The sequence below is a fragment of the Pseudophryne corroboree genome, chromosome 4 (genome assembly GCF_028390025.1).
Source record: "Pseudophryne corroboree isolate aPseCor3 chromosome 4, aPseCor3.hap2, whole genome shotgun sequence".
Classification (NCBI taxonomy): Eukaryota; Metazoa; Chordata; class Amphibia; order Anura; family Myobatrachidae; genus Pseudophryne; species Pseudophryne corroboree.
Genome location: NC_086447.1, coordinates 78,544,903 through 78,567,509, shown reverse-complemented (window position 1 = coordinate 78,567,509; position 22,607 = coordinate 78,544,903). Strand labels below are relative to the sequence as shown.

Below are 22,607 nucleotides of genomic sequence, written 5' to 3'. Positions count from 1 at the left end.
AAATGCAGTTGTACCCAGTGTCCACTTAATCACGGACATGTGGACAAGTGGAGCAGGGCAAATTAAGGACTACATGACTGTGACAACCCGCTGGGTAGATGTATTGCCTCCTGCAGCAACAACAGCAGCGGCACCAGTAGCAGCATCTCACAAACACCAACTCATTACTAGGCAGGCTACGCTGTGTATCACCGGTTTTCATAAGAAGCACACCACTAACAACCTCTTACGGAAACTGAGGGACATCATCGCACAATGGCTTACCCCAATTGGCCTCTCCTGGAGATATGTGACATCGGACAACGCCACCAATATTGTGCGTGCATTACATCTGGGCAAATTCCAGCACTTCCCATGTTTTGCACATACAGTTAATTTAGTGGTGCAGAATTTTTTGAAAAATGACATGGGCGTGCAGAAGAAGCTGTCAGGGGCCTGAAAATTTGCGGGCCACTGTTAACATTCAGCCACTGCGTGCCGAAGACTGGAGCTCCATCAAACACTCCTGAACCTGCCCTGCCATCACCTGAAGCAAGATATGGTAACGAGGTGGAATTCAACACTCTATATGATTCAGAGGATGGAGGAGCAGCAAAAGGCCATTCAAGCCTATACATCCACCTACGATATAGGCAAAGGATGGGGAATGAACCTGACTCAAGCGCAGTGGAGAATGATTTCCGTGTTGTGCAAGGTTCTACAACCCTTCGAACTTGCCACATGTGAAGTCAGTTCAGACACTGCCAGCTTGAGTCAGGTCATTCCCCTCATCATACTTTTGCAGAAGCAGCTGAAGAAATTGAAGGAGGAGCTAAGACGGAGCAATTCCGCAAAGTATGTGGGACTTGTAGTTGGAGCCCTTCATTCGCTTTGCCAGGATTGAAGGGTGGTCAATCTGCTGAGGTCAGAGCACTACAGTTTGGCCACTGTGTCTCGATCATAGGTGTAAAGCATAAGTTGCATCTCTCTTTCTGGAAGACACAAGTCTGCAGAGGTGCAAAGACCTGCTGGTGAGTAAATTATCAACACAAGCGGAACGTGACCCGTCAACAGCTCCTCCTTCATTTTCTCCCGCAACTGGGGCTGCGAGGAAAAGGCTAACTTTCCTAGCCCACCCGCCGGTGGTGAAGCAGGGCAGTCAGGAGCGAAAGCTGACACCTGGTCTGGACTGAAGGAGCTGCCAACAGTTACTGACATGTCTACTGTCACTGAATATGATGCTGTCACCATTGAAAGAATGGTGGAGGGTTATATGGGTGACAGCATCACTGTAGGCATGTCAGGCAGTCCGTATGTATACTGGCAGGAAAAAGAGGAAATTTGGAGGCCCTTACACAAACTGGCTTTATTTTACCTAAGTTGCCCTCCCCCCCCCCCTCCAGTGTGTACTCCGAAAGAGTGTTTAGTGCAGCCGGTAACATTGTCAGCGATTGGCGTATGAGGTTACTTCCACAAAATGTGGAGAATATGATGTTCATCAAAATGAATGATAAATTCCTCCAGGAAGACCTTTACCAGCAATTGCCTCCAGAAAGTACACAGGGACCTGTGATTGTGGATTCCAGTGGGGACAAATTAATACTCTGTGAGTAGGAGGATATACACTGAAAGGGGTGAGGAATTGGAGGATGAAGATGAGGGCGACATCTTGCCTCTGTAGAGCCACTTCCTACACCCTTCCTGCACAAATACAAAAGCATCGCACAGATGTGATGCCTTTATATTTGAGGAGTAACTCCCAGCCAGCTCAACTCCTGCGGCTGGCCGGGAGTTACTCGTCGCTCCCCCAACGGTCCGGCCACACCTGCATTGGCTGGACCGCTCCCCCTAAATGGTGGCTCAATGCCGCCTTCAGCCCCCTCCCGCCTAGTGACCGACTCTGTCTCAGAGGCGATCGCTAGGCAACGATGACTGCCATGCGCCAGCACACTGCGGCGCTGGCCGGTGCATGTGCAGTTCCGACCCGATCGCGCGGCTGCGAAGAAGAGCAGTGTGCGATCGGGTCGGAATGACCCCCATTTTGAGGTGTTCAGAAAAGACTGGAAATGAGTAGAAATTAATGTTATTGAGGTAAATAATACCGTAGGATCAAAATTTCCCCCAAATTATATGATTTTAGATATTTTTATGTTTTCTTCAAAATCATCCAGATCCAAAACCAAAACCCAAAAGGGAGGTTTTGGCAAAACCAATCCAGATTCAAAACACGATCGGTGATCCAGATCCAAAACCAAAACACAAAACACGAAAAGTGCCCGCGGCACATCTCTAAATTATTTTTTTATTAGGCAGATGAGATACAATACAGGAAAAGGCGGTAGCAGTGTGTCACAGTATTCTTACACTCATCAAGATACAATAAACATCCCATTGGGGGCGATCAAAAACTGAAACAAGCAAATTCCTGTGAACCTATATTCTATCTAAACAAAACTTACAGGCCCTACACATTGGGCAATGTGCCGCCGAGGTGCCCGACGACCGATACGGCCGACGGGCGACCCAGCGGCGGGGGGGCAGTGACGGGGGAAGTGACGTTTCTTCACTCCCCCCGTCACCCGGCTCCATAGACGTGCAGGCAAATATGGAGGATCTCGTCCATATTGGCCTTCATGCACAGCCGACATGTAACATAGTATCTGAGGTTGAAAAAAGACAATTGTCCATCGAGTTCAACCTATTTGTGGTCTCCTATGCATGATGATTTGACTAAAATTTCTGACTGATGCTGCTGTCAGCCGTTGCATTTTATCCCTATTTATAGTAACTATAATGCATGACTATGCACCATACCCCTGGATATCCTTATCCATTAGGAATTTATCTAACCCATTCTTAAAGGTGTTGACAGATTCCGCCATTACAACTCCCTCGGGCAGGGAATTCCAAACACGTATTGTCCTTACCGTGAAAAAGACTTTAGCCGTATTGTGTGGAATCTCCTCTCCTCTAACCTGAGCGAGTGTCCACGAGTCCTCTGTGTTGATTTAACCAAACACAGGTCCCGCGCAAGCTCTGTGTATTGTCACCTTATATATTTCTAGATGTTGATCATATCCCCTCTTAGTCTCCGCTTTTCCAATGTAAACATGCCTAGTCTTTCAAGCATTTCCTTGTATTCCATCGTCTCCATGCCCTTAATTAGTTTGGTCGCCCTCCTCTGTACCTTTTCAAGCTCCATGATATCCTTTTTGTAGTACGGTGCCCAGAATTGTACACCGTATTCAAGGTGCGGCCTCACTAGTGATTTAAATAACAGGAGTATAATACTCTTGTCCCTAGCATCAATACCCCGTTTTATGCATGCTAATATCTTATTAGCCTTCTTTGCTGCAGTCCTACTTTGGGTACTACTACTTAGCTTGCTATCTATTAGGACACCTAAGTCCTTTTCCAGTACAGAATCCCCTAATTTTATCCCATTTAGCAGGTAGGTGTAATTTTTGTTCTTGTTACCACAGTGCATTACCTTACACTTGTCTGTGTTGAAGCGCATTCTCCCCATGGCTGCCCATGCTTCTAATTTAACTAAGTCGTTCTGAAGAGACTTGGCATCCTCCTCTGTATTTATAGCCTTACACAATTTGGTATCATCTGCAAAAATTGACACCATGCTCTCTAGACCTTCTGTTAGGTCGTTAATGAAAATATTGAACAATAGCGGTCCTTATACTGAGCCTTGCGGCACACCACTTAGCACTTCAGTCCAAGTTGAAAAAGATCCATTAACCACAACGCGCTGCTCCCTATTATCTAACCAGTTTTTGACCCAAGTGCATATTGTGCTTCCTAGCCCTGATTCTTGTAGCTTGTAGATAAGTCTCATGTGTGGTACAGTATCGAACGCTTTGGCAAAGTCTAAAAAGATTACATCCACGTCTTTACCCTGATCTAGGTTTGCGCTTACTGTTTCATAAAAGCCAAGTAAGTTGGTTTGACAGGATCTGTCCTTCATAAACCCATGTTGATTCCTTTTAATGACCTTATTGGCTTCAAGGAACTTCTGAATACTATCTCTTAGAATACCTTCCAATACTTTCCCCACTATAGATGTAAGACTAACTGGTCTATAATTACCTGGTTCAGCTTTACTTCCCTTTTTGAATATAGGCACTACTTCCGCTATACGCCAGTCTTTGGGAACCATAACTGATATAACTGAATCCTTAAAGATCAAAGATAGCGGTTTTGCCATTTCAGAGTGAAGCTCCATTAGAACCCTTGGATGAATACCATCGGGGGCCCTGCATCGTTCATCGCTGGTGACTCCACACTGCACGATATGAACGTTATCTCGTTCATTAATGAACGAGATAGTTCATATTGTGCAGTGAAGTCGGCCAGTGTGTAGGGCCCATTAGACTCATCAATTTTCAAAATATTATGAGGTAGTATAGCAATAGAGAGAAAAGCAGAGGAAGAAAAGGAAGAGAGGAAGAACAGTAACACAAGCTCAAAAGCCAAAGGAGGGGGAGTAGAGTAGTAAAATATTGGATGACGGGGGGAGGGATGACTCGGCTGGCCCCGTCCACAGGGAAAGAGTCGAAAAAACGTTGTGTGGTAACATACACTGTTTAAAGATTACGATAGAACCGGGCCCAATCAGTGGAAAGGTGGAGAGGTCTTGAAAAAGGATGTCCATGGTTCCCAGGTCCTAAGAAAGGCCCCCCTTTAAAATGCTAGTAATATGTTCCATAGTATAGATGTGCCATATCTTCCCTATAATTTCTCGCAGAGTGGGAACCTCTTTGGATTTCCAGGACGATGCTAGCTGCCAGGATCATATAGGTGAATAATTTAGTCTGACATCGTGAGGCCCCGGGCAGTGACACAGAGAGAAGGAAGTGCTTGGGGCACATGGGGATGGAAATCCCCAGGATCGAATTAAATAGGGATCCCAGTTTCGCCGCACATATCTAATATATACACACATAGAGAGATACCCCGTGAGGTGAGATCTGGCATGGAGCCCCAGGTCGAGGGAGATTGTCAGTGTTCTTGTATTTCTTCAATTTTTTAATAATTGCGCCAACAGTTGATCTCTTCTCACCAAGCTACTTGCCTATTGTCGAGAAGCTCATCCCAGCCTTGTTCAGCTCTACAATTTTGTCCCTGGTGTCCTTAGACAGCTCTCTGGTCTTGGCCAGAGAGCTGGCCAAGCTGTTCACACCTGACTATTTGAGGGTGTGGACAGGTGTATTTTATACAGATAACCAGTTCAAACAGGTGCCATAAATACAGGTAACGACTGGAGGATAGAAGATCTTCTTAAAGAAGAAGTAACAGGACTGTAAGAGCCAGAAATCTTGCTGCTTGGTAGGTGTCCAAATATTTATTTTCCACAAAAATATGCAAGTAAATTGTTTAAAAATCATACAATGTGATTTCCTGGTTTGTTTTTTTCAGATTCTCTCTCTCACAGTTGAAGTTGTACCTATGATGGAAATTACAGACCTGCTTATCTTTTTAAGTGGGTCAACTTGCACAATCGGTGGCTGTCCAAATACTTTTTGCCCCACTGTCAGGGGCAAATGCAGGATTAACTTAGGGGGGTTTCCGTGGGTGTGTATCTGTGAATGTACATACTAAATATTATATATATATATATATATATATATATATATATATATATATATATATATTCGAAAATAGAAACGGGGGCGCTCAGATATCACTGTTCACTACCAATAATAAATAATAAAATATGTAATCAAGTGTATAGAGTACGTGACACTTCCTCTAGAGTAAGAGTGGCTGCAACCTTAAGCAATAAATATGTGCTTGGAAAACACATAAACAATATTTTCAGAAAGTGAAGAAAAGGGCGCCTACTAGTGTCTAGTAAAATTATAGAGCTGGTGTGATTGAGAACAGGATACTACTTATCTGGCATAAACAGACTTTTGCTTCAGTCATAGGACCAGTACAGGTACATGAAAAAAGAAGAACAAAATAACATAGCGCGTACTGTTTTTACGCAATCACAATCTACAGATCATATAAACCAATTGTGTGTTAAAGAACTTTCTGGGTAAAGGTAAATCCCAAAATTTAAAATCCACAGCCAGGGATTTTGTTTTAAAAGTTTTTCACAATAATAAAACACACGTAAAACATAAAGGTAGAAGTATAAGATATACAGTTTTCAATCTATAGATCAAATGAATCAATTATGTGTTTAAAAAACTTTCTGGGTATAGGCAAGTCCCAAAAATTTGAAATCCACAGCCAGGGATTTTTTAAAAGTTTTTCACAAAATTTAATAAAACACATAAAACATGAAAGGTAGAAGTAATGCGAGCGTACAAGATAAAATTGAATGACAAGCTTATCTGTCCATATTAGGAATGGGATACATCAGATTTTTCGTAAGCATCCAAGATAAATAGTAAAATTTCAAACGTACAAAAAATAAGTATAAAAACAGCTTATCTGCCCATAAGGGAAGTTCAGGTGCATCAGTCCCAACGCGTTTCGTCCTTAATTAGACTTCATCATGAGGATAGGGTCAGTGAGCAAAGATGCTCTATTTATACCTAAAGAGATAGTGAGAACCCAGCACATGGCCAGGTAATTGATGACATCACTTCCTGTTAGGTGATGTCGAATTTTGCTAATGGGAGACATTTTAATTATAGTTTCAGGCGTGGTAGCTACATATGGGATGTATACAGGGCACAAACAAGTGATAAGGCAGGGAAAATAGAATGTAAAACGAAGCTTAAAAGCTTCGTATGGCGCTGTGCAGCGCGGTGGAACGCACGCTGGAACGCACAGCTAGTTCCTGGCGTGGTCCGCCGCGCGTCACTTCCTGTCTTGCGGAAGGTACTTCCGCCGGCCGGTGGAACGCACTGTGGAACGCATCGTCATCTCCGTGACGATGCGCTCTGTATAGCGGAGCTTGCCAGCAGTGATCAACTGCTGCTCTTTCGGTGAATAATGAAACAAGGGGGGCGGTGACGGAGGATGGCAGTGGGCAAACTACTTAGTGTATAGAAATACATACATATATAGGGAGCGTATCTGGAGTAAAAAATTAATAAAAATAAAAATAAAAAGAGAAGCGAATAAACATAAAAATATAAAAGATTAATCTTTTATATTTTTTATGTTTATTCGCTTCTCTTTTTATTTTTATTTTTATTAATTTTTTACTCCAGATACGCTCCCTATATATGTATGTATTTCTATACACTAAGTAGTTTGCCCACTGCCATCCTCCGTCACCGCCCCCCTTGTTTCATTATTCACCGAAAGAGCAGCAGTTGATCACTGCTGGCAAGCTCCGCTATACAGAGCGCATCGTCACGGAGATGACGATGCGTTCCACAGTGCGTTCCACCGGCCGGCGGAAGTACCTTCCGCAAGACCGGAAGTGACGCGCGGCGGACCACGCCAGGAACTAGCTGTGCGTTCCAGCGTGCGTTCCACCGCGCTGCACAGCGCCATACAAAGCTTTTAAGCTTCGTTTTACATTCTATTTTCCCTGCCTTATCACTTGTTTGTGCCCTGTATACATCCCATATGTAGCTACCACGCCTGAAACTATAATTAAAATGTCTCCCATTAGCAAAATTCGACATCACCTAACAGGAAGTGATGTCATCAATTACCTGGCCATGTGCTGGGTTCTCACTATCTCTTTAGGTATAAATAGAGCATCTTTGCTCACTGACCCTATCCCCATGATGAAGTCTAATTAAGGACGAAACGCGTTGGGACTGATGCACCTGAACTTCCCTTATGGGCAGATAAGCTGTTTTTATACTTATTTTTTGTACGTTTGAAATTTTACTATTTATCTTGGATGCTTACGAAAAATCTGATGTATCCCATTCCTAATATGGACAGATAAGCTTGTCATTCAATTTTATCTTGTACGCTCGCATTACTTCTACCTTTCATGTTTTATGTGTTTTATTAAATTTTGTGAAAAACTTTTAAAAAATCCCTGGCTGTGGATTTCAAATTTTTGGGACTTGCCTATACCCAGAAAGTTTTTTAAACACATAATTGATTCATTTGATCTATAGATTGAAAACTGTATATCTTATACTTCTACCTTTATGTTTTACGTGTGTTTTATTATTGTGAAAAACTTTTAAAACAAAATCCCTGGCTGTGGATTTTAAATTTTGGGATTTACCTTTACCCAGAAAGTTCTTTAACACACAATTGGTTTATATGATCTGTAGATTGTGATTGCGTAAAAACAGTACGCGCTATGTTATTTTGTTCTTCTTTTTTCATGTACCTGTACTGGTCCTATGACTGAAGCAAAAGTCTGTTTATGCCAGATAAGTAGCGTCCTGTTCTCAATCACACCAGCTCTATAATTTTACTAGACACTAGTAGGCGCCCTTTTCTTCACTTTCTGAATATATATATATATATATATTTATATATATATGGGACGCAGTTAAAATGCCGGCTGTCTGGATCCCAGTGTTCAAGAGACTGACCAGGCCCGCAGCGAGCCCGCGAGGGCTCTCGCCGCCTCGTTTCCGACAGACGGAATGCCACTGTCAGTATACTGACAGCCGGTATTCCGTGTGCTGGTAAAACACACTGATATTTTATATATATATATATATATATATATATATATATATATATATTTATATATATATATATTTTTTTTTTTTTTTGAACAAAGAGTGGATCAGTGCGCTTATCCAAAATGTGCAAAATTCCTTACTGTTAGGATATATATATATATAAAAAAAAAGTCATATATAAATTTAGTCAAATGACCAGTCCAGTAAAACTTAAATTTGATTGAATTTTTCAAATAGTCCACACTTTCCCCGTTTTAACGGGTGGCTGCTCAGTTCTTCAAATAGTGCCACTAGATATACGTAGCCCAAAGGGAAATCTGAAAGTAGAGGAAGAAACAACAGAGCGCCTATAGTGTAGTATCCCTTGAATTAATTCTCGTCACACGCAAGAATAAATATTGCGTACCGGATTACGGCTTGACTTAATGCCTATCGGTCCCCAGGTCTTATAGTCCACTTCTCTGTCGGAATCTAGATAGAATCAGGAGACAGGGAATCGCTATATAGCGTAGTAGTTACTCGTAGATCGGTGTCAGAATTTTTACGTCTCATATAAGATTGCATGCGTACCAGATAAAACAATTATTTATGCCGGCAGTATAAATACTTCAGTACTGGTCCTCTTCAGATGGTAGCAGTCATCTGGAAACTTGTATCAGGCGCGTGTTTCTCTCACAGAGATCCTGCAGTCTTCCCATGCAGACTGCCTGGGAAGACTGCAGGATCTCTGTGAGAGAAACACGCGCCTGATACAAGTTTCCAGATGACTGCTACCATCTGATGAGGACCAGTACTGAAGTATTTATACTGACCGGCATTGATAATTGTTTTATCTGGTACGCATGCAATCTTATACGAGACGTAAAAATTCTGACATCGATCTACGAGTAACTACTACGCTATATAGCGATTCCCTGTCTCCTGATTCTATCTAGATTCCGACAGAGAAGTGGACTAGAAGACCTGGGGACCGATAGGCATTAAGTCAAGCCGTAATCCAGTACGCAATATTTATTCTTGCGTGTGACGAGAATTAATTCAAGGGATACTACACTATAGGCGCTCTGTTGTTTCTTCCTTTACTTTCATATATATATATATATATATATATATATATATATATATATATATCTATATCGAAGATGGCACTCAGAGACTGGCAGCGGTGAAAAAAGACATCTGTATTAGATGTTTGTATCAGCATTTAATACAGATGTCTGTTTTCACCGCTGTCAGTCTCTGAGTGCCATCTTTGATATTGCTGGATACTACTGTGTTTTGATGGGCACCTGAGCAGTTGGGGCAATTGTATTGAGTGGCAACAGAATGTGGATTGGTATATATATATATATATATATATATATATATATATAGATAGATAGATAGATAGATAGATAGATACAATATAATAAATATATATATATATATATATATGTCATGTGCACCGGACATTTTTCGGGTTTTGGATTCGGTTCCGCGGCCGTGTTTTGGATTCGGACGCGTTTTGGCAAGACCTCCCTGAAAAAATTTTGTCGGATTCGGGTGTGTTTTGGATTCGGGTGTTTTTTTACAAAAAAACCTTAAAAACTGCTTAAATCATAGAATTTGGGGGTCATTTTGATCCCATAGTATTACTAACATCAATAACCATAATTTCCACTCATTTCCAGTCTATTCTGAACACCTCACAATATTATTTTTAGTCCTAAAATTTGCACCGAGGTCGCTGGATGGCTAAGCTAAGCGACCCAAGTGGCCGACACAAACACCTGGCCCATCTAGGAGTGGCACTGCAGTGTCAGACAGGATGGCACTTCAAAAAAATAGTCCCCAAACAGCACATGATGCAAAATTAAAAGAGGTGCAATGAGGTAGCTGTGTGACTAAGCTAAGCGACCCAAGTGGCCGACACAAACACCTGGCCCATCTAAGAGTGGCACTGCAGTGTCAGACAGGATGGCACTTCAAAAAAATAGTCCCCAAACAGCACATGAAGCAAAGAAAAAAAGAGGCGCAATGAGGTAGCTGTGTGACTAAGCTAAGCGACCCAAGTGGCCGACACAAACACCAGGCCCATCTAGGAGTGGCACTGCAGTTTTCTAGCGAGAGGATGAGTGCTTCCATCCTCATGTGAAGCTGAACCACTAGCCATGAACATAGGCAAGGGCCTCAGCCGTTCCTTGCCACTCCGTGTCGTAAATGGCATATTGGCAAGTTTACGCTTCTCCTCAGACGCTTTTAATTTTGATTTTTGGGTCATTTTACTGAACTTTTGTTTTTTGGATTTTACATGCTCTCTACTATGACATTGGTCATCGGCCTTGGCAGACGACGTTGATGGCATTTCATCGTCTCGGCCATGACTAGTGGCAGCAGCTTCAGCACGAGGTGGAAGTGGATCTTGATCTTTCCCTATTTTACCCTCCACATTTTTGTTCTCCATTTTTTAATGTGTGGAATTATATGCCAGTATCAATAGCAATGTCCTACTGCTATATATACTGCGCACAACTGAAATGCACCACAGTTATGGATGGATAGTATACTTGATGACACAGAGGTAGGTAGAGCAGTGGACTTCTGTACCGTACTGCTATATATTATATACTGGTGGTCAGCAAACTGTGCAAACCTGAAATGCACCACAGGTATGGATGGATAGTATACTTGACGACACAGAGGTAGGTAGAGCAGTGGCCTACTGTACTGTACTGCTATATATTATATACTGGTGGTCAGCAAACTGTGAAAAACTGAAATGCACCACATGTATGGATGAATAGTATACTTGACAACACAGAGGTAGGTAGAGCAGTGGCCTACTGTACCCAGGGCCGGTTCTAGACCCTTTGGCGCCCCGAGCGGAAAATGGGGGGCGTGGCTTTATACAAAAAATACTTACTGTCTCCGCTCCCGACCGCTGCAGATCTCCGTCGAAGCCGCTCCTTTCCTCGGATGACAGACACTAGAGGTCAATTATGACCGCTTGCATCTGTCAGTCCCACAATGCAGTGCGGTGCGTGATGACGTCATCGCGCACCGCACAGCAAAAGTCCTCTATACGAAGGGAAACTAGACGCGTAGCGTCTAGTTTTCCTTCACAGCGGGGGACAGCGGGACCAGCTGGGGATACAGCGGGGGGCACACAGCAGTAGCGGATCTTGCCATGGTGCGTCGCCCTCCGGACAGCGCTGGCGCCCTCCGGGAGGCGGCCCGGGCAAAAGTCCTGCTTGCCCGTGGCAAGATCCGCTACTGACTGTACCGTACTGCTATATATTATATACTGGTGGTCAGTAAAATTATACACTGTACTCCTACTATATACTACAATGCAGCACAGATATGGAGCATTTTTCAGGCAGAGAACGTATAATACTGGTGGTCACTGGTCACTGGTCAGCAAAACTCTACACTGTACTCCTCCTATATAATACTGGTGGTCCCCAGTCCCCACAATAAAGCAGTGGGAGCACAGATATATGCAGCACACTGAGCACAGATATGGAGCGTTTTTCAGGCAGAGAATGTATAATACCGGTGGTCACTGGTCAGCAAAACTCTGCACTGTACTCCTCCTATATAATATACTGGTGGTCCCCAGACCCCACAATAAATCAGTGTGAGCACAGATATATGCAGCACACTGAGCACAGATATGGAGCGTTTTTCAGGCAGAGAACGTATAATACTGGTGGTCACTGGTTAGCAAAACCCTGCACTGTACTCCTCCTATATAATATACTGGTGGACCCCAGTTCCCACAATAAAGCAGTGTGAGCACAGATATATGCAGCACACTGAGCACAGATATGGAGCGTTTTTCAGGCAGAGAACGTATAATACTGGTGGTCACTGGTCAGCAAAACTCTGCAATTGTACTCCTCCTATATAATACTGGTGGTCCCCAGTCCCCACAATAAAGCAGTGTGAGCACAGATATATGCAGCATACTGAGCACAGATATGGAGCGTTTTTCAGGCAGAGAACGTATAATACTGGTGGTCACTGGTCAGCAAAACTCTGCACTGTACTCCTCCTATATAATACTGGTGGTCCCCAGTCCCCACAATAAAGCAGTGTGAGCACAGATACATGCAGCACACTGAGCACAGATATGGAGCGTTTTTCAGGCAGAGAACGTATAATACTGGTGGTCACTGTTCAGCAAAACTCTGCACTGTACTCCTCCTATATAATATACTGGTGGTCCCCAGTCCCCACAATAAAGCAGTGTAAGCACAGATATATGCAGCACAATGAGCACAGATATGGAGCGTTTTTCAGGCAGAGAACGTATAATACTGGTGGTCACTGTTCAGCAAAACCCTGCACTGTACTCCTCCTATATAATACTGCTGGTCCCCAGTCCCCACAATAAAGCAGTGTGAGCACAGATATATGCAGCACACTGAGCACAGATATGGAGCGTTTTTCAGGCAGACAACGTATAATACTGGTGGTCACTGGTCAGCAAAACTCTGCACTGTACTCCTCCTATATAATACTGCTGGTCCCCAGTCCCCACAATAAAGCAGTGTGAGTACAGATATATGCAGCACACTGAGCACAGATATGGAGCGTTTTTCAGGCAGACAACGTATAATACTGGTGGTCACTGGTCAGCAAAATTCTGCACTGTACTCCTCCTATATAATACTGCTGGTCCCCAGAATAAAGATATTTGCAGCCCCCTGAAACAAAGTGAGAGGACGCCAGCCACATCCTCTCACTATCATTTCCAATGCACGAGTGAAAAATGGTGGCGACGCGCGGCTCCTTATATAGAATCCGAATCTCGCGAGAATCCGACAGTGGGTTGTTGACGTTCGGGCGCGCTCGGGTTAACCGAGCAAGGCGGGAAGATTCGAATCTGCCTCGGAACCGTGTAAAATGGGTGAAGTTCGGGGGGGTTCGGATTCCGAGGATCCGAACCCGCTCATCACTAATATATATATATATATATATATATAAAATATATACGTACTTAGACATATACATATATGTATATAGGATGGAAGAAATGGTGGCACTCAGAAATAATTTAGATGAAACAGCCGCTGGTTGAGTCAACGTTTCAGGGACACCTCCCTTTATGAAGACACATGTCTTGATTAAAGGGAGGGGTCCCTGAAAAGTCAACCCAACCAGCGGCTGTGTCATCTAAATTATTTCTGAGTGCCATCATTTCTTCGATCCTTTATGCTCTTTTGACTGGGTTGTGCACCGGACCAAGTTGTTTCGTCTGTTCATATTGTGAGTGCCGGACATATTGTGTGTGTGTGTGTGTATATATATATATATATATATATATATATATCATACACATTCATACATATACAAACACACATGCATACATACACAAATACACATACATCCCTGTAAATACATACATACATACGCACACACACACGCTTACACACACACGCTTCATATACAGTATTGGTGGTTTACATACCACCAGGGGCTGCAAGCAGTGGGAGGCAGGAGCAGAGTAGCGGTTCTGTGAGGTGGGAGAGAGCTGCTGCAGCTGAGCATGCGCAGCCAGCAGCTCTCCCCGGACTTTCTTTATGCAGAGAGCTCTCTGCTGCTGCTGTACCTCCGTGGTCGTGGCTTTTGCTGAGACGGAGACACTGCTGTCTCTGTCTCACAAATAAACATTTGGCTCATCAGGGGGGTTTCCAGGTACTCGGACACCCACCCCTGCGTGCGCTACTGCCTGTATATATAAGCCCTCACTCACTCACTCATCACTAATTCTCTTACTTCCTGATATGTTAGGAAGATGAAACATAACACATGTATTCTGCTGATGTGAAATAGGAAAACAGCGTAATTAGGATTTTAATAAACCTCCCCTAAGGGGATGAAAAGGGGGTTGACATAATGACATAATTACCAACGCGTGGCATGTGTTGCGTGAACGATAACGCCCAAATGTACAATCAGATCAAAATTTGGATTGCACCTCCAGTGTGTAGAATTTAATAAACCACAAAAATGGTCCTCTCACTTTTTACCGAATCTGCTATGGGTACTCCTCGGTTAACGCCAAGATCCATGGATTAATATTTACAGATGTGTCCACTTACACCTTTCCTATTTTGCTCAATTTGGCACGCCATTCATAGCACGACCAACTAGGCCAAGCTGCTTTTCTACAAGTAGTGAGTGGATGGATTAAAAAACTGTTTTGCCATAATATAATATGAATAAAGTAACTTACAATATTAAAGAATCAAATTAAGAAAAACGAAACATGGCTAAATCTGAGTCTATGGCATGCCATGCCGTGCCACATATGGCAAGAAAAAAGGAAAAAAGTTTGTGGACACATCTATACTTACATTAAGACATCTCACATTTTTAACACTCATTGATATGTACTACCATTAAAATCAGAAACTAGAACAGTGTGCATATATATATATATATATATATATATATAGTAATACACGTTCTTTGCAAGTTACAAAGCCTCTGAATGCCACCTCATTTCTTTTGGATATCTGAAGGAGATTTTACTTCAGTGAAGACACAAGAACAATTAATCCCCACGGGGCAGCAGGAGTGCCGGGGTATAGGTGAATATATATATATTCCTGGTTGAATATATAAACTGCAAGGTTGTATGCCAGCTCATGTTTGTTGGTTTTGGGTCAAATTCATTGAAGGATTTTGGTTTTACATAAACCGCCTCACTGGTTTTGGTTTTGGATCCGGGACTGTGTTTTTTGTTTTTTTAAAAATTGCTAAAAGTAACTAAAATCATGTTATTTTTGCAAACCAAAACAAATTCAAATTCCGTACCATGGGGAGATTCGAACCAGGACTCGGTTCGGATCTTCTCCGGAGATACATGCCAGGTTTTGTTTCGGTTCAGATCCACAAAATTCGGATGGTTTTGGATTTCTGGAGAATTGAACAGCACATCTCAATTCTGTACATAGATATTGTTTTGAGAAAAATACTTCTAGGAACTGATTATGAACTATGGAGATGATTTTTCCACCCGAATTTTTGTTGGTCTGTTTGTTCCTATTGGATACATTTGGATGGGAGTGGTATGGAGGGTTGACCACACTTAGGTCGACAGTATCTAGGTCAACCACTATTGGTCGACAGTAAGTAGGTCAACATGGTTTGTAGGTTGACAGGGACTCTAGGTCGACATGACATAAGGTCGACATGAGTTTTTTAACTTTTTTTTGTGTCATTTTCTCCGTACAGTGACCAGGAACCCCAATTAGTGAACCAGTCCCCTCACATGGCTTGCTTCACTCACCATGCTTCGGGCAAGGTGCCTCTCTCCGCTATTGCTGCGCAATGCACAGGTTACCATTGCCAATTGTATTCCATGTGGATCGTAAAGTATGAAAAAGTAAAAAAAAAAATGAAAATTTTTTTTACAAACGCAAGTCGCCCTTTTATCAGGTCAACCTAGAACATTTCGACCTAGAAACCATGTTGGCCTACTTACTGTCGACCAATAGTGGTCAACCTAGACACTGTCAACATAAGAGTGGTCGACCTAGAAACCGGATACCAATTTGGATTGTGTTTTCACTAGTGAGAACCAAACCTTACCAAACATCATGTCCCGAGCCCGGATCCGAGCCCGGCTCGGGACTTCCCGCCAGACTCTGAAACCAGAACGAGGCAAAACGTCATCATCCCGCTGCCAGTTTCACTTCAGTCCTGGAGAGTGTAGTGAGAGGTCGTGTCTCCTCAGTGTCTGTGCAGGAAAGTGGTGTGGCGTGTGGGGTGGCGACCTGCTCTTGTGTCATTCCAGTGCTGTCTTGTGCTGCTCAGTCCAGTGGTGGTGTCTTGTGCTGCATCAATCCAGTCACAGTGGTGGTGTCCTTTGCTACCATATGTCCAGTGCTACTGTATAAGTCCAGTCCAGTGCAGTGGTGCTGTGTTCTCCTGTATCAGTCCAGGGGTGTTGTCATATAAGTCCAGGGGTACTGACGCATAAGTCCAGTCCAGTGGTGCAGCCGTATAAGACCAACGGTACTGCCGTATAAGTCCAGTCCAGTGGTGCAGCTATATAAGTCTAGGGGCACTGCTGTGTAAGTCTAGTGGTACTTATGTATAAGTCCAGGGGTACTGCCGTATAAGTCATGGGGTACTACCGTATAAGTCCAGGAGTACTGTACTGCCATATAAGTTCAGTCCAGTGGAGCAGCAATATAAGTTCATGGGTAGGGCCGTATAAGTCCAGGGGTACTGCAATATAAGTCCAATGGTACTGTTGTATAAATCCAGTCCAGTGGTGCAGCCGTATAAGTCCAGGGGTAGGGCCGTATAAGTCCAGGGGTACTGCTGTATAAATCCAGTCCAGTGGTGCAGCCGTATAAGTTCAGGGGTACTGCTGTATTAGTCCAGTGGTAGTGTCCTGTGCTGTATATTATTTACTCCAAATGAAGGGGTTATAAATATTTAATCCAAATAATTTTTACAGGGTTTGCCCTGTGTGGTCTAGGGGTACGCTCTTCTGTGCCGCATATTGTTATATAACTCCGTCCAAATAAAAGGGTTATTATTATCCAAATAATTTTTACAGGGTTTGCCCTGTGTGGTCTAGGGGTACGCTATTCTGTGCCGCATATTGTTATATAACTTCATCCAAATAAAAGGGTTATTATTATCCAAATTATTTTAACATGCTTTGCCGTGTGTGTGTGTGTGTGGTTTAGGGGTACGCTCTTCTGTGCTGCATATTGTTATATAACTCTATTCAAATAAAAGGGTTATTATTATCCAAATTATTTTGACAGGCTTTGCCGTGTGGGTGTGTTGTTTAGGGGTATGCTCTTCTGTGCCACCAATATTGTTATACAACTCTGTCCAAATAAAAGACTTATTATTATCCAAATAATTTTTACAGGCTTAGCTGTGAGCGTGTGGTTTAGGGGTATGCTCTCCTGTGCCACCAATATTGTGCGTGTATTACATCTGAGCAATTTCTAGCACATCCCATGTTTAGCACATACAATTCATTTGGTGGTGCAGAAATTTTTGAGAAATGACAGGGGCGTGCAGGAGATGCTGACAGTGGCCCGAAAAATTGCAGGCCACTTTTCGACATTTAGTCACTGCGTGCCACTCCTAGATGGGCCAGGTGTTTGTGCCGCACACTTGAGTCACTTACCTTAGCCATCCAGCGACCTTGGTGCACCTCTTTTTGTCTTTGCATCATATGCTGTTTGGGGCCTATTTTTGAAAACTACCATTCTGTCTGCCACTGCAATGCCACTCCAGATGGGCCTGGTGTTTGTGCCTCACACTTATGTCGCTTAGCTTAGCCATCCAGCGACCATGGTGCACCTCTTTTTTTCTTTGCATCATGTGCTGTTTGGGGCCTATTTTTTACAACTACCATCATGTTTGCCACTGCAGTGCCACTCCTAGCTGGGCCAGGTGTTTGTGCCGCACACTTGTGTTGCTTAGCTTAGTCATCAAGCAACCTTGGTGCAACTTTTAGGCCTAAAAACAATATTGTGAGGTGAAAGCATGGGGCGATTGGGCACCGGTCACAAAATTATAGTAAATTAGAAAAAAACAAAGTCGGACTATTGATTACCCATTAGTAATGGGATCGAGAAAATATCTATGATTTTCTCCTATGTGCTGTCCTCATTGGTGGTGCGCCCAGAGCCAGAAAGTACATGGACTAACAAAGGAGAGAGAGAAGGCTCTTGTATGGGCGCACTCTATGTAAGGAAAAGAAGTTCCTATAATGTAGGTAGAATATTGGAAAATGTTAAAATGTAACTTTTATTAGTAGAAATATAATCACATTTTACCCACCTAAACGATCTAAAAAAATTAAAAAAGTGATTTTTAAAAAAAAATGTTCTGGTCTCTTCAATTAAAGAGTGATTGGAAAGGTTTGTAGACACGAAATTGTCATACCACCATTTCCCCTGACCAGTACAGATAACTGTATTGATAGGACCGATCTCGTCCGATCTTGGAAGCTAAACAGCATTAGACCGGGTTAGTACCAGGAAAGTCGACTACTTGCGAATACCTGCTATTGTAGAGTAGGAATTGCTTCCTCTCTGTGTGAGAAGAATACGCCAACAGCAGTATCACCACGATTTCTTTCATATATCTTCTCATTTAGTCAGTGAATGCTCAGTGCAGATTAATGCTTTTTCCATTCACAATTATGGTATTTGTCGAATGATTCAGGTGCTAGAGTCTGGTGACCTTCAAACAGTTATATATCCACTTTATGCAAGTGATTATAGTTGGAGATGTATACATTTATGCTCTGACCCCTTCTCGGTCCTATTAATACAGTTATCTGTACTGGTCAGGGGAAATGGTGGTACGACAATTTTGTGTCTACAAATCTTTCCAATCACTCTTCAATTGAAGAGACCAGAACATTTTAACATTTTTTTCATTTTTTTCATTTTTTTGGATCGTTTAGGTGGGTAAAATGTGATTATATTTCTACTAATAAAAGTTACGTTTTAACATTTTCCAATATTCTACCTACATTATAGGAACTTCTTTTCCTTACATAGAGTGCGCCCACACAAGAGCCTTCTCTCTCTCCTTTGTTAGTCAATATTGTGAGGTGTTCAGAATAGACTGGAAATGAGTGTTATTGAGGTTAATAATACTGTAGGATCAGAATTACCCCCAAATTCTGTGATTTTAGCTAATTTTATGTTCTTTTTCAAAAAGCATCCAGATCCAAAGCCCGAAAAGGGTGGTTTTGGCAAAACCAATCCAGATGTAAAAGCACAAGCATGGAGCCAGATCCAAAACCAAAACATGAAAAGTGCCCACCGCACATCTCTAGTTTTCACTAATGTATAGTAATACTAATATTTATACCCCTTTTCCACTAGCTCCTTAAAACACGGGTAAATGTGCGGGGGCGCGCATTTACCCGTGTTTTTCCCTAGTGGAAACGGATCCCCCGGCAAATTCCCGGATCAAGTGATCCGGGAATCCTACCCTGGTAGCTAGCCGGGTTGAACACGTGTTCAACCCGGCTAGCTGTCTAATGTGAACGGGAGCCGTGTCGAGGTGACACGGCTCCCGTTCACAGTGCATAGGGAAGGCGGCGCTGGGAGATCATGTGATCTCCCAGCGCCGCCCCTGCCGCGTCACTAGCGCGTCACCAACCCGGCAATTGCCGGATTGGTGAGCGCTGTCTGCAGGGGTCTGTAGCACTGGTTGCAGCCGTGTCAGGCGACACGGCTTCGACCCGTGCTACGCTAGTGGACAGTGCCGTTTCTACTGGCGGGCGAGCCGTGCAACCGCAAGGGGCGCCCGCCGCGGCACTTTGCTGCTCCTTCTCGCCTCTCCCGAGCGCTCCTGCTCGGGAGGCGGAGTTTCATGGAATGACGCGTTGCGTCGTGACGTCACGACGCAAACGAGTCATTCCGCGAAGCCCCGCCCCCCGAGCAGGAGCGCTCCGGAGAGGCGAGAAGGAGATAAGCATGAAGGAGGAGGCGGCCGGCGCGAGGGACGTGAGGCGGCGGGACCGAAGAGCGGGAAGACGTAAGTATTCTCTCTCCCCCCCTCTCCCCCTTCCTTCCCCTCAACTTGAAACCTGCCTGCCGCTGCCGCACTGTGTAAAATGGGGACACCTGCCTATGGGGATACCTGCCTGCCGCACTGTGTAATATGGGGGCACCTGCCTGCGTACTATGTAATATGGGGGCATCTGCCTGCGTACTGTGTAATGTGGGGGCACCTGCCTGCGTACTGTGTAGTATGGGGGCATCTGCCTGCGTACTGTGTAATATGGGGGCACCTGCCTGCGTACTGTGTAATATGGGGGCACCTGCCTGCGTACTGTGCAATATGGGGGCACCTGCCTGCGTACTGTGTAATATGGGGGCATCTGTCTGTGTACTGTGTAATATGGGGGCACCTGCCTGCGTACTGTGTAATATGGGGGCATCTGCCTGCGTACTGTGTAAAATGGGGATATCTGCCTGCCGTGCTCTGTAAAATAGGGATACCTGCCTGCGTACTGTGTAATATGGGGGCACCTGCCTGTGTACTGTGTAATATAGGGGCATCTGCCTGCGTACTGTGTAATATGGGGGCATCTGCCTGCCGCACTGTGTAATATGGGGATACCTGCCTGCCGCACTGTGTAATATGGGGGCACCTGCCTGCGTACTGTGTAAAATGGGGATATCTGCCTGCCGTGCTGTGTAAAATAGGGATACCTGCCTGCGTACTGTGTAATATGGGGGCATCTGCCTGCGTACTGTGTAATATGGGGGCACCTGCCTGCGTACTGTGTAATATGGAGGCATCTGCCTGCGTACTGTGTAATATGGGGGCACCTGCCTGTGTACTGTGTAATATGGGGGCACCTGCCTGCGTACTGTGTAATATGGGGGCACCTGCCAGCGTACTGTGTAATATGGGGGCACCTGCCTGCGTACTGTGTAATATGGGGGCATCTGCCTGCGTACTGTGTAATATGGGGGCACCTGCCTGCCGCACTTTGTAAAATGGGGGCATCTGCCTGCGTACTGTGTAAAATGGGGATATCTGCCTGCCGTGCTGTGTAAAATAGGGATACCTGCCTGCGTACTGTGTAATATGGGGGCATCTGCCTGCGTACTGTGTAAAATGGGGATATCTGCCTGCCGTGCTGTGTAAAATAGGGATACCTGCCTGCGTACTGTGTAATATGGGGGCACCTGCCTGCGTACTGTGTAATATGGGGGCATCTGCCTGCGTACTGTGTAATATGGGGGCATCTGCCTGCGTACTGTGTAATATGGGGGCATCTGCCTGCCGCACTGTGTAATATGGGGACACCTGCCTGCCGCACTGTGTAATATGGGGGCACCTGCCTGCGTACTGTGTAAAATGGGGATATCTGCCTGCCGTGCTGTGTAAAATGGAGGCACCTGCCTGCGTACTATGTAAAATGGGGATATCTGCCTGCCGTGCTGTGTAAAATAGGGATACCTGCCTGCGTACTGTGTAATATGGGGGCATCTGCCTGCGTACTGTGTAATATGGGGGCATCTGCCTGCATATTGTGTAATATGGGGGCATCTGCCTGTGTACTGTGTAATATGGGGGCATCTGCCTGCGTACTGTGTAATATGGGGGAATCTGCCTGCCGCACTGTGTAATATGGGGATACCTGCCTGCCGCACTGTGTAATATGGGAGCACCTGCCTGCGTACTGTGTAAAATGGGGATATCTGCCTGCCGTGCTGTGTAAAATAGGGATACCTGCATGCGTACTGTGTAATATGGGGGCACCTGCCTGCGTACTGTGTAATATGGGGGCATATGCCTGCGTACTGTGTAATATGGGGATGCCTGCCGTGCTGTGTAAAATGGGGATATCTGCCTGCGTACTGTGTAAAATGGGGATGCCTGCCGTGCTGTGTAAAATAGGGCTACCTGCCTGCCGCACTGTGTAATATGGGGGCACCTGCCTGCGTACTGTGTAAAATGGGGATGCCTGCCGTGCTGTGTAAAATGGGGATATCTGCCTGCGTACTGTGTAAAATGGGGATGCCTGCCGTGCTGTGTAAAATGGGGATATCTGCCTGCGTACTGTGTAAAATGGGGAAATCTGCCTGCCGCACTGTGTAAAATGGGGACACCTGCCTGCTGCACTTTGTAAAATGGGGATACCTGCCTACCGTACTGTGTAAAATGGGGATACCTGCCTACCGTACTGTGTAAAATGGGGATACCTGCCTTCCGTACTGTGTAAAATGGGGATATCTGCCTGCGTACTGTGTAAAATGGGGACACCTGCCTGCCGTACTGTGTAAAATGGGGACACCTGCCTGCCGTACTGTGTAAAATGGGGACACCTGCTTGCCGCGCTGTGTAATATGGGGACACTTGCCTGCTGTAATGTGTAAAAAGGGGATTCCCCCCCCCCCCCTGTGGTGGGTGTGATGATATCAGGTGAGGCCGTGCCCACTTTAATGAGACCGTGCCCATTTTAATCAGGCCACACACCCTTGTCGGGGGCGCGTGCATGCTTTTTCTTTTTATGGCTATATGGGGAAGGGGGGGGGCACACAT

The 22,607-nt window shown here is 44.4% G+C and overlaps 1 protein-coding gene across 3 annotated transcripts in view; it reads right to left on the bottom strand.

Annotated features, from left to right (window-relative positions):
• LOC134908926 (cytochrome P450 2C5-like) overlaps window positions 1-22,607 on the bottom strand; it is a 189,333-nt gene that overhangs the window by 87,246 nt on the left and 79,480 nt on the right. The window lies entirely within an intron of this gene.